Raw genomic sequence first — 9,935 nt, forward strand, 5'->3', positions numbered from 1 at the left:
AATAATACCGAATTGCACATTGTAAATTTGCTAAGAGGGTAGATTTTAGGTATTCTTTACTTACCTATAGTGATTCACTATGTATATGTGGACATCGTGCTGTACACTGTAAATATATACAAATAAAATAAATTAACTAGTTAATTAATTAAAACACAGTCATATTGTTTTTAATGTTTTGAGTGTGATGACAAAGTCCCCAAATACATTGTTGGAAAGTCAGATTTTATCCTGGAGTCCCAACCAGGTCATTGTAAGACTCTCCAGTGTAGCTCATACTCCTGTATAATCAGTCCTCCTCGCTGTTTGCCTGCTGCTGCCATCTGTCCAGAGAACACAGAGCCAGCTGTCCCCATCACAGCTGATCTCTAACGTCTGACTGCTGACTTCCGGGCGTGTGGTGCAGGCCCCCTGCTCTGCTGAGAGATCCAGCGAGCAGTGAGCTGTGTGGTCCCATAGCCCCTGAGCAGGGCTCTGCTTGCCCAAGGAATCACCATGGCAACCAAGGCCCAGCCATCCTCGGACACCCAGCGCTCCAGCCATCCTGCGTCATGTGTTGTCTAAGGCCACCGATCCTTCAATGTCTCTTTTTGAACAGATGAGGGTGTTGGACACTCTCATAGGATATTCAGGCAGGGGTGTCCCACAGTGGCAACCACAGCCGACAAAAGGCAACTGCTCCAGGCTCTTACACACCAGCACTTTGAGTCTGCACACACACAGCCATCTTCCTGCAGGAAGATAGGAGGGAAGCGTGAAATAAACGAGAACTGCATCAGGAGGGTTAAAGTACCAGCCACAGATTGTGTCTCGCTCCAGCCTTTCACTCTGGGGTTACTTCCAGGCCACCCTGGTGATGAGTTTCCTCTTAGGGGCTCTTGTTGCCATTTCTCAGTAGCTGGTTTCATCTGCCACCCTCTAATCCGTCAAGCATGTTTTATTTAATGACTTTAAACCTCAAAGAGATACTTGTGTTCCATTTCCCTTCCTCCCAGAAAAGTCTTTGGCTCTTAGAAAAAATAAAGTTGCAAAATCCAATTGATGTATCAGAGATATACTTTGTCTAACTTTACACAGAAAGGTTTCTAAGTCATAGGTTCTTGCTGAGCCATAAATTTATGACACATTCTTCTCTCAGAGCAGCAGATGGGTACCTGACCTGCAGCAACAGCACTAAGAGTGGCCTTTGAGAGCAAAGGGGTCTGTCTCATTAGGTACAGAACGACAGTCCTCTGCCTTACAAAAAATATAAAATCTGGTTCTCTCTAGCCCTAAGGAACAAAAATAAAACTGCTTTGGAAGGAAATGTGAACTTTTCAGCGTGCATTTAGGTTCTCTCTGTTATGACATCTTTTCCATGTGTTCTGACATATTCCCTCAAAGAGGAGGGGACAGTGTGCAATGACAGCTATTCCACAAGAGCTGTCCGCCAGCCGCCAGGCTTTCTGAGCTTTGCCAGGATGGATTGTACACCACGCGTGCGAGCGCCATCCGTCTGCCATCAGGAATGGGAAGAAGAGTTGAGAACGATTATACCAGAACTGCGTGCGTTTTCCTGCTCGCTCACAAGCTTGGTGCTACATGCGTCTCCTTTGCCTACATAAAGGCACAGAAAATAACTCTGACAGGTAGTTTGCCAAATATTTTGTTGTGTCCCTAAATCAAGCCAAGTTCACAGGATGTCATTGGTCTCCTATCTGAGAGGGCTGCCCAAATGTCCTTGGACATAGCCGGCCTACAGTTGAATTTTGAAGCAGGTGCATTTCGGCCTTTACCCTCCAGACCCTTCCATTTGCCCCTTCACATGGGGTCCATCTCAGTAAACTTACAGATTTCTACTCAGAACCCAAGCTGCAGACACCTGCACTGCTTCCCCATCAGAGTCAGCCTCCAGAGAGGACGAGCCTCCTTTACATTGAAAAAATATATGATTTGTCCGGCTCAGGGCTTCTCTTCCCAGTGGCTCAGAAGAATCCAGAAAGGAAAGAATGAGAATCTGAGGGCTTCCCCCGCCCCCCTTCCAGGTGACTCTTGCAAACACACAATGAGAATCCTCTTATTTTAGAGTAAAAGCAAATCATCAAGGCTGTTTAAGAGTTACAAAGATTCTGTGTCTTCCAAAACAGTGTAGTTTTAATCAAGGCATGCTGACACCAGATCGCATCTGGTTTATGACACCATTCAATTAAGTTAGATTTGAGATTAAATTAAATATGTAATAGTTTCGACCACGTGGCAAGCCCTGTGCTGAATTCATTTGAAATAAGGATTGTTTCAGAAACAGTCTCTGCCTTCAAGGAGCTCGTGATTTAGTGGAGTAAGGAGACTTATAAGCAAATACCTAACAACTGAATATATCAAGTACTTCCAAAGAAGGGCACATAAAGGACTGAGAACTAAAACCATAAAACCACAGAGCCTAAGGAGGAGGTAGCCAGACTTGTGCCCCACTAATATCCTGTGAAAGAACTACAGTCCCCACCAGCTTCCTTTGGCTTTGACAAAGTGATGACATCCCTAGGGTAAGAGCTGAGTAGCCACCTCTGATAGCATCAGTTAAAAATCAGGTCAAATGCTGCACCAGTGCTAGACCAGAGAAGGCAGGGCTTGGCTGTGTGGCGCCTCTGAACTTGGCCCCCCTGAGTAGCAAAGGCCAGAGGACTCTTCCCACAAGGGGCCTGGTTGATATTCTTTTTATCTTGCTTTTATCTGAATATCTTAATTTTAAAATTTTGCCTATTTGTTTCTGAAATGCTCAGTTAAGCACCTTATTTGTTTCTGAAAATGCTCAGTTAAGCACTTAGGAAATATTTTATTTAAAGAAGAAAAAAAAGCAGAATGAAGAAACTGCACTGAAGCTAGTTATGCTTCAAAACTCAGCCTCTGTGAGGGTGCATTCTCTGTCCTCATTCCAACAGACAGCAGCCATGTGATGCCACCTCCTTCCAACTGAAAACTCACCCCTGTGACTGGGGTTTACTGTGGTGAAATCCCTCAGCTCTCATGACAAAAATCTCTCTTTGCAGATAGAATGAGATCACCTCATGGTCAACATTTCTTCAACTCTGCTTTTAATTGTGCACCAGAGGTAGCCATTTCACCATGAAATTCACCCTTTTAAAGAGTGAATGAATTGCTTTTTTAAACCAAAAATACCAAAGTCATACAAATTTAGTATTTTAAAGTTCATAGGAGTAAAAATATGCAGCAAAAAACAAAAACAAAAAAAAGCCATGAAAACATGCCAATCAGAATTAACTATAGCTATAGCTAAAATCTCTATATGTATTGTTTCAGATGATTTTACATGCAAAGGTATTCACACACTGTATTTGTTACATGCTTAGTTTCCTCAGTAATCTGTAACAAACGTTTTCCCATATAAATGAAAGTTCAGCAGCACCATTTTTAGAATTGCATAATAAAATAAAACACCTATGGATAATGTGCAAGGTTGCACAGGTGAGGGAATGATCGACTCTTCTTGAAGGAGTGAATACTGCTCTGGGTTTTAAAGAACATCCAGCAATTGGCTTGGCAAACAATAGTGAAGACCACTGTTGGCAGCAAAAAAGACAAGAAGATGGCACGTGCAAAGCTACTGAGACAGGAAAACAGGTGATGTGCTTGGGGGTCTTAAAGCAACTTAATAAACTTGAATCACATATAAAAAATTTATAATTATGTACTTAAAAGCAGGTAAGGTTTTTTTAGTTTGATGTAATACCACTTTTTAATTTTTGCTTTCGTTTACCCAAGTGTTTGGTGTCATATCCAAAAAAAACAGTGTCAAAGCCTACATGAAGGAGCTTTTCTCCAATATTTTTTTCAAGGAGGTTCACCGTAACTCTTGCATTTAAGTCTTTTATCCATTTTGAGTTGATATTTGTGTCAAATTTTGTTCAATTTCATTCTTTTGCATGTGGCCATCCAGTTCTCTCAGCAGCATTTATTGAAGAAACTGTCTTTCCCCATTGTGTATTCTTGGTGCCCTTGTTGAAAATTAGTTGAGCATACATGCTTGGACTTATTTCTGGGCACTGTATTTTGCTCCATTGGTCATGTCTGTTTTTATGTCAGTATAATACAGTTTTGATTACTATAGCTGTATAATATAATGTGAAACCAGCAAGGGTGATGCCTCCAATTTTGTTCTTCTTTCTCAGGATGATTTTGGCTATTTGGTGCCTTTTGTGGTTCCATTTGAATTTTAGGATTGTGTTTTCTATTTCTGTGAAAAATGTCATTCGAATTTTTATATGGATTTCATTGAATCTATATATTGCTTTGGGTAGTATAGACATTTTAACATTATTAATTCTTCCATTCCATAAACACAGGATATATGTCCACTTATTTTTGCTAAGGATTGGGAGAAAATATTTCCAAATATATCTGATTAGGTGTTAATATCCCAAATGTATAATAAGAACTTCACACAACTCAGTAACAAAAAATCCAACTGATTTAAACATGGGCAAAGACCTGAACAGGCATTTTTCCAAAGGAGACATACAAATGGCCAAGAGGTATATGAAAAGATGCTCATCTTCATTAATCATCAGAGAAATGCAAATCAAAATCACAGTGAGATATCACCTCACACTTCTGAGGATGGCTATTATCAAAAAAGACAAGAGATAGCAAGTGTTGGAGACGATGTGGAGAAAATGAAACACCTGTACAATGTTGATGAGAATGTAAATTAATACATCCATTATGGAAAGCAGTAGGGAGACTCCTTAAAAAATTAAAAATAAAACTACCATATGACCCACCAATCCGTCTACCCTCTGCTGGATATATAAGCAAAGGACATGAAATCAATCCCTGGTCAAGATATTTGCACTCCTATGCTCATTGAAGCATTTTCTCACAATAGCCAAGCTCTAGAAACAACTTAAATGTCATTTGGTGGATGAATGGATGGAGAAAAGGAGATACTGCCGTTTGTGACAACATGGTTGAAACTGGAGGACATTATGTTAAGTAAAATAAGCCAGACACAGAAAGAAAATTGCTGTATGATCTTACTTGTAATGTGGAATCTTTTCTATTTTTAAAAAGTGTCAAATACATAGAAATAGGAGAAGGAGGTAAAATGGGAAGATGTTGATCAAAGAGTACAAAGTTAATGTTATGTAGGAAGAATGTCTAGAGACCTAATGTACAGCAGAGGAACTATAGTTAATAATACTGTATTGCATATTGAAAATTTGCTAAGAGAGTAGATTTTACATTCTCTCACCACAAGGGAAAAAGGAAACTCTGTAAGGAGATGGATATGTTAATTTGCTTGATTGCAGTAATCCTTTTACTATGTATTCATATATCAAAACATCATGCTAACCACTCTAAATATATACATTTTTTTTAAAAAAGTAAAGTAGATCAGGGCCAGAACATCAAGTTATGTAGGCCATGATGAGGAATATGAGATGTATCCCATATGTCATTGCTTCCTAAACTTCTTTTGGGTTGCAGATGGCTTTGAAAATCTTGTGAGGACTGTGGATTCTAGACCCAGAAAACATATGCACACAAAGTACACATAAAAATGTACAAATAATATAGGAGACTCGAAGGCCTCTGAGGTTAAAGCCAGTGAAGTATTTTAGCCAAGACAGTGACAAAGTTAGACTTGTCCCTGCTTGTTTTCTAATAATTATGCTTAGCTGGATCACATTCAGTCCATGCACAACCATCCCTTTTCCCTTCAAATAACTTTGTCATCTAAAAGAGCAAAGTAATCACATTGTGTAATTTCTAATGACCATGTGTAACAGTGATTTGCCATTTAGGATATAATTTTACAAAATAGAAACTCATATATACTATCAAATATCTTTCTCTCAAACACTTAATAGACATATTAAATCTAAACCTGTTCTTTAATTCTGCTATATATATTCCAAAACTTTTGTCTTTAATTATTATCATCCTCCATAAATATTCATAGAATACCTAACAGGGCACTCTTCCAGGTCACGTGGATAGAAGGGAAAACGAAGTTTGCTTCTTGCTCCTGAGAGAGGTGAAACCTTTAGAAAATCTGCAGTGCTCCAAATCTGAACACTTAATCTTAGCTTAGTCTTATTCACCCGATTTTAGCTCATAATAATAGCAATTCGTTAGCAAAGTTCAGCTCTCATTGAGGAGACTTGATTTTTCCTTATAGGTTGTTTCTCCTCTCCTATAGCTTCGTTATGACATTTGTTTTCCTCTAATAACAGGGGTTTGCCTCTGTCTATCTTGCATAGAGGCAGAGCACAATCTTTCAGCCACAGACACCTGGGCATCGTCATGTCTCTGTTTCTGCCATGTTCTAGCTCGGGTCCTTAGGCCAGTCATTTAACTTCTCCAACTCCCATTTTTAGCACCTGGAATAAGTGGATAATAAGACCTAGGCTTGTTGCCATGTACCATGGATGTGTGTAAAGCTAGTACATAATAGGTCTTTAATAAATGAAGACTCCTGAGCCATTAATTAAATAGGAAACAAGAACAACAACACAAGCAACAATGTATAAACCATGAAGCACAGAGATCACCAATGTTGGCCACTACCTTGATCTCTCCTTCCTTCTAGTCAAACAACTGTACTGCATTTTCCAGTCTCCTTTGCAGTTAGGCATGGTCACGTGACTGAGCCTTGTGTGGATGGAGTTGATGGACACCAGTTCTCAGCCTGGCCCATAGAATTTCTCATAATCAGTTCATATATATATATATATATATATATATATATATATATATGTGATATATATATATATCATATATATAAGAACATATATGTATATATATATACATATATATATATTTATCATTTGCTAGCTGAATAGCAAGGAAGAGGGGGCTGAAAGAGAAACTAAGTCGACACATGATTTTTATGTTCTGCAACCTGAACTTTACCCTCTTGTGGGGAGATGACTACTGTGGAAGCAGTAATCATCAAAACATAATGTCAGAAAGCTATGACTTCAGGAACTTTGCTAAAACCCTGAAAATGGAGGGGATCTTATGCTCCCAGAATATGAAATAGTGTATTTCATAAGAAAACAAGTCTAAATCAACAGATCTAAACATTCTCAAGAAACAAAGAGTCAAGTAATACTTCTTGACAAGGAGATTCAGTCTAGAAAGAGAGAAATCAAAATTAAGACAAATCAAAATTAAGGCTATCTGTTCCAACTCAGTCCTATTCTTCTCTTTAACACATAGATGGCGCCATTTAAAGATAAATAAAAATCATAAAGTAAGCATTAGGCTTTAGAATAAATATAAATGCTTTTAGCATAAATACCAAGAAGGGAGGAGAAAAGCTATATAAACCAAAGGCAAAAGAAGAACAGATAAGAACAGAAGAACAGATAATTCTAAACAGAAATTATCCAAAGAAAAACAGAGGAAAATTTCAGATAAATAATTATTCACAAGTGTCAGGAAATTTTAGACAAAAAGAACTCTCAAGTAGAAAGCTCAAGAAAATTCAAAGTTCAAATAAAATTTTTGGATAAAATAAATATTTAAAATAAAATGTAGTAAAAGTACTGAAAATAAAGTAGGAGAAAAAAATAAGTTGTCAGAATTTAGAAAAGAAGTGAAAGACAAAAATTTTAAATGCTATGAATATAAAAACTACATTAGAACCAATTTCAAAAATGAAATGAATAAAAATACAATTATAGTAAATATAAGATAGACAGGTTTAAGATAATCACATAAAATTAACTGAAAAAGAATAAGGATATTAAGGATATCGTATGATTAAAGAGACTATAAAGATGTGGAAAGCAAAAATAATACAACATAGATATAATTCATGTTCTTGAAGGAGTGAATAAAATGAATAGGAAAAACTTCAGACATACAACATACTAAAACTCTGAAGTAAAGCTTGAACACGAAAATTGAAGGGTACATGCAACAAGGAAAACAATAAAGTCCTGAACAATAAACATTACTCTTTATCTCAGTAAACTTCTTGAATTCAAGGCTTTTAAAAGAAAATATGGGTGCCTCAATGGACAACATTTCCTGTGCCCCACCCACCATAAGTGGCATAGAAGTTTTCAGGAAAGTTTGGATTGGTCTAACTCTTCTCCACAGCAATGTTCAATTCAAGGGAAAAGTGGAATGCTACCTAAAAAATTCTAAGGGACAAAAGGGACCCATCTAAATTGTCCTTCAGGTATGAGGCTAACTGGTTGTGCCTATATGACAGGGGGGAATGGCCTTTTAGCACTAAAATTATCTACGCCATTTACCCTGAGCAATCCAAACACATGCACTAAGAGTGGACTTGATGGTCAAAGATAACTCTATGTTAAAGTTAAATCCCTTAGCCCCTTCTCCCATCAGATCACCAGCCTCAGACTCTTCACAGATCAAAATTCTGCAAGTATCACCTTTGAATGCAAAAGCCAAATATCCTCAATATGCAAGAAATCAAGGAATAACAGTGGACAATGAAATCTCGCAAACGGAAGGGTAACCAACTGGGGAAGATTTGGTGAAATGATTGGTCATAAATATTTATTCCATTTATAAATTTACAACTATATAAATGTTTGCATGAGGACAAGCAATAGAATAGAGTGCTTCTGGAAATGAGTTGCCTCAGTTTGAATCCCGGCTCTGGAGTCAGATCTCCTGCTTTTAAACCTCTGCTCTTCTGCTTACAGCAATGTGGCCTTGGAAAAGCTACTTAATGTATTTGTTTCCCCCGATTTATTTACCGGTACAATGAAAGTAAATATTAGCCCTTGAATCATAATGCTTTTGAAAGAATCAAATAAGTCTTTTGCACAATGTTTGGTACATAGTAAGTGCCTGGTAATTAACTATTTCTGTTATTTATGCACCCACTAGTGAAGATCCTGTTCCAAATTTCATGAAGAAGCTGCTTCCACATTATATTATAAGAGGTCATACAGAAGAACCTGGCATGGCTTTGGAGTCAGAAAAAGGCCGGAATTTGGATCCTACCTCTACCTGGTCCCTACATCCTCCCCTCATCCACACGCCTGTATCCATAGTGACCATGCCCAACTGGTATGCCACATTTGATAGATGAGAAATCCACATCTAGCAATATTAAGTTTCTAATCAAAGCCATACAAACAGTAAATGGCAGAGATAATGTTTCACCCCAGATCTTTTGACACCTATGTAAACACTTTCCAATGAACAATAGTGGCATTTATAAGCCTGCTTCTTAATTTTTTATGGCTTCATGATCTAGCAGGCTGGCATGCATCAGTATTATAATAAACTAAATTGCATTCTCTCAATTTAATTTACTTCCTTCTAATAGGAATCAAATGAATAGGAAAAAATGAAAAGAGGAAAAAACTTTCTGAAAATCACAAGGAAAAAGAGAAAAATGTAGATTAACACCAATAAATTTGCTGTATATAAGCCACTATCCAGTGGCTATACTACAGCCTATACTACAGCTCTTTTTGCCACTCAAACTCAGAGAAATGTTACAATCTTTCTCCACAGAGTGGTCCAGGCACGCATTGCCATTCCAATGTAACTGGTGTTCAGGATGAACATTTTTTGACATCCTGAGCAGCCGATTCAATCTCAAAGCCTCACAACACAGGGTGAACATCAACTCATTCCCTAAAGTGCACACCTGCTTAGGGGTAAGCTCTCCTCTCTTCCTTATTACATTTACTTTTTGTTTACCTGGAGACATTATTAATTTTAAAAGTTAATCAAATTCACGGAGAGAGAACTCTGTCTAATTAAAATGCCCTCAGCAATTTTGTCAAATTTATTAAAACAAGAACATGATCTATGAAGGCCTAAGACATGCCTTAAACATAGGCTCTGCTGAGCCAATTCAGAAAGTCCAAAACAGTCGTTACAAATCCATTAGAACTAAGAATTGATCCAAGAAATTAATTTGTCATCTCTGAAAAAAA

This window comes from Microcebus murinus, chromosome 9 (genome assembly GCF_040939455.1).
Source record: "Microcebus murinus isolate Inina chromosome 9, M.murinus_Inina_mat1.0, whole genome shotgun sequence".
Taxonomy (NCBI): domain Eukaryota; kingdom Metazoa; phylum Chordata; class Mammalia; order Primates; family Cheirogaleidae; genus Microcebus; species Microcebus murinus.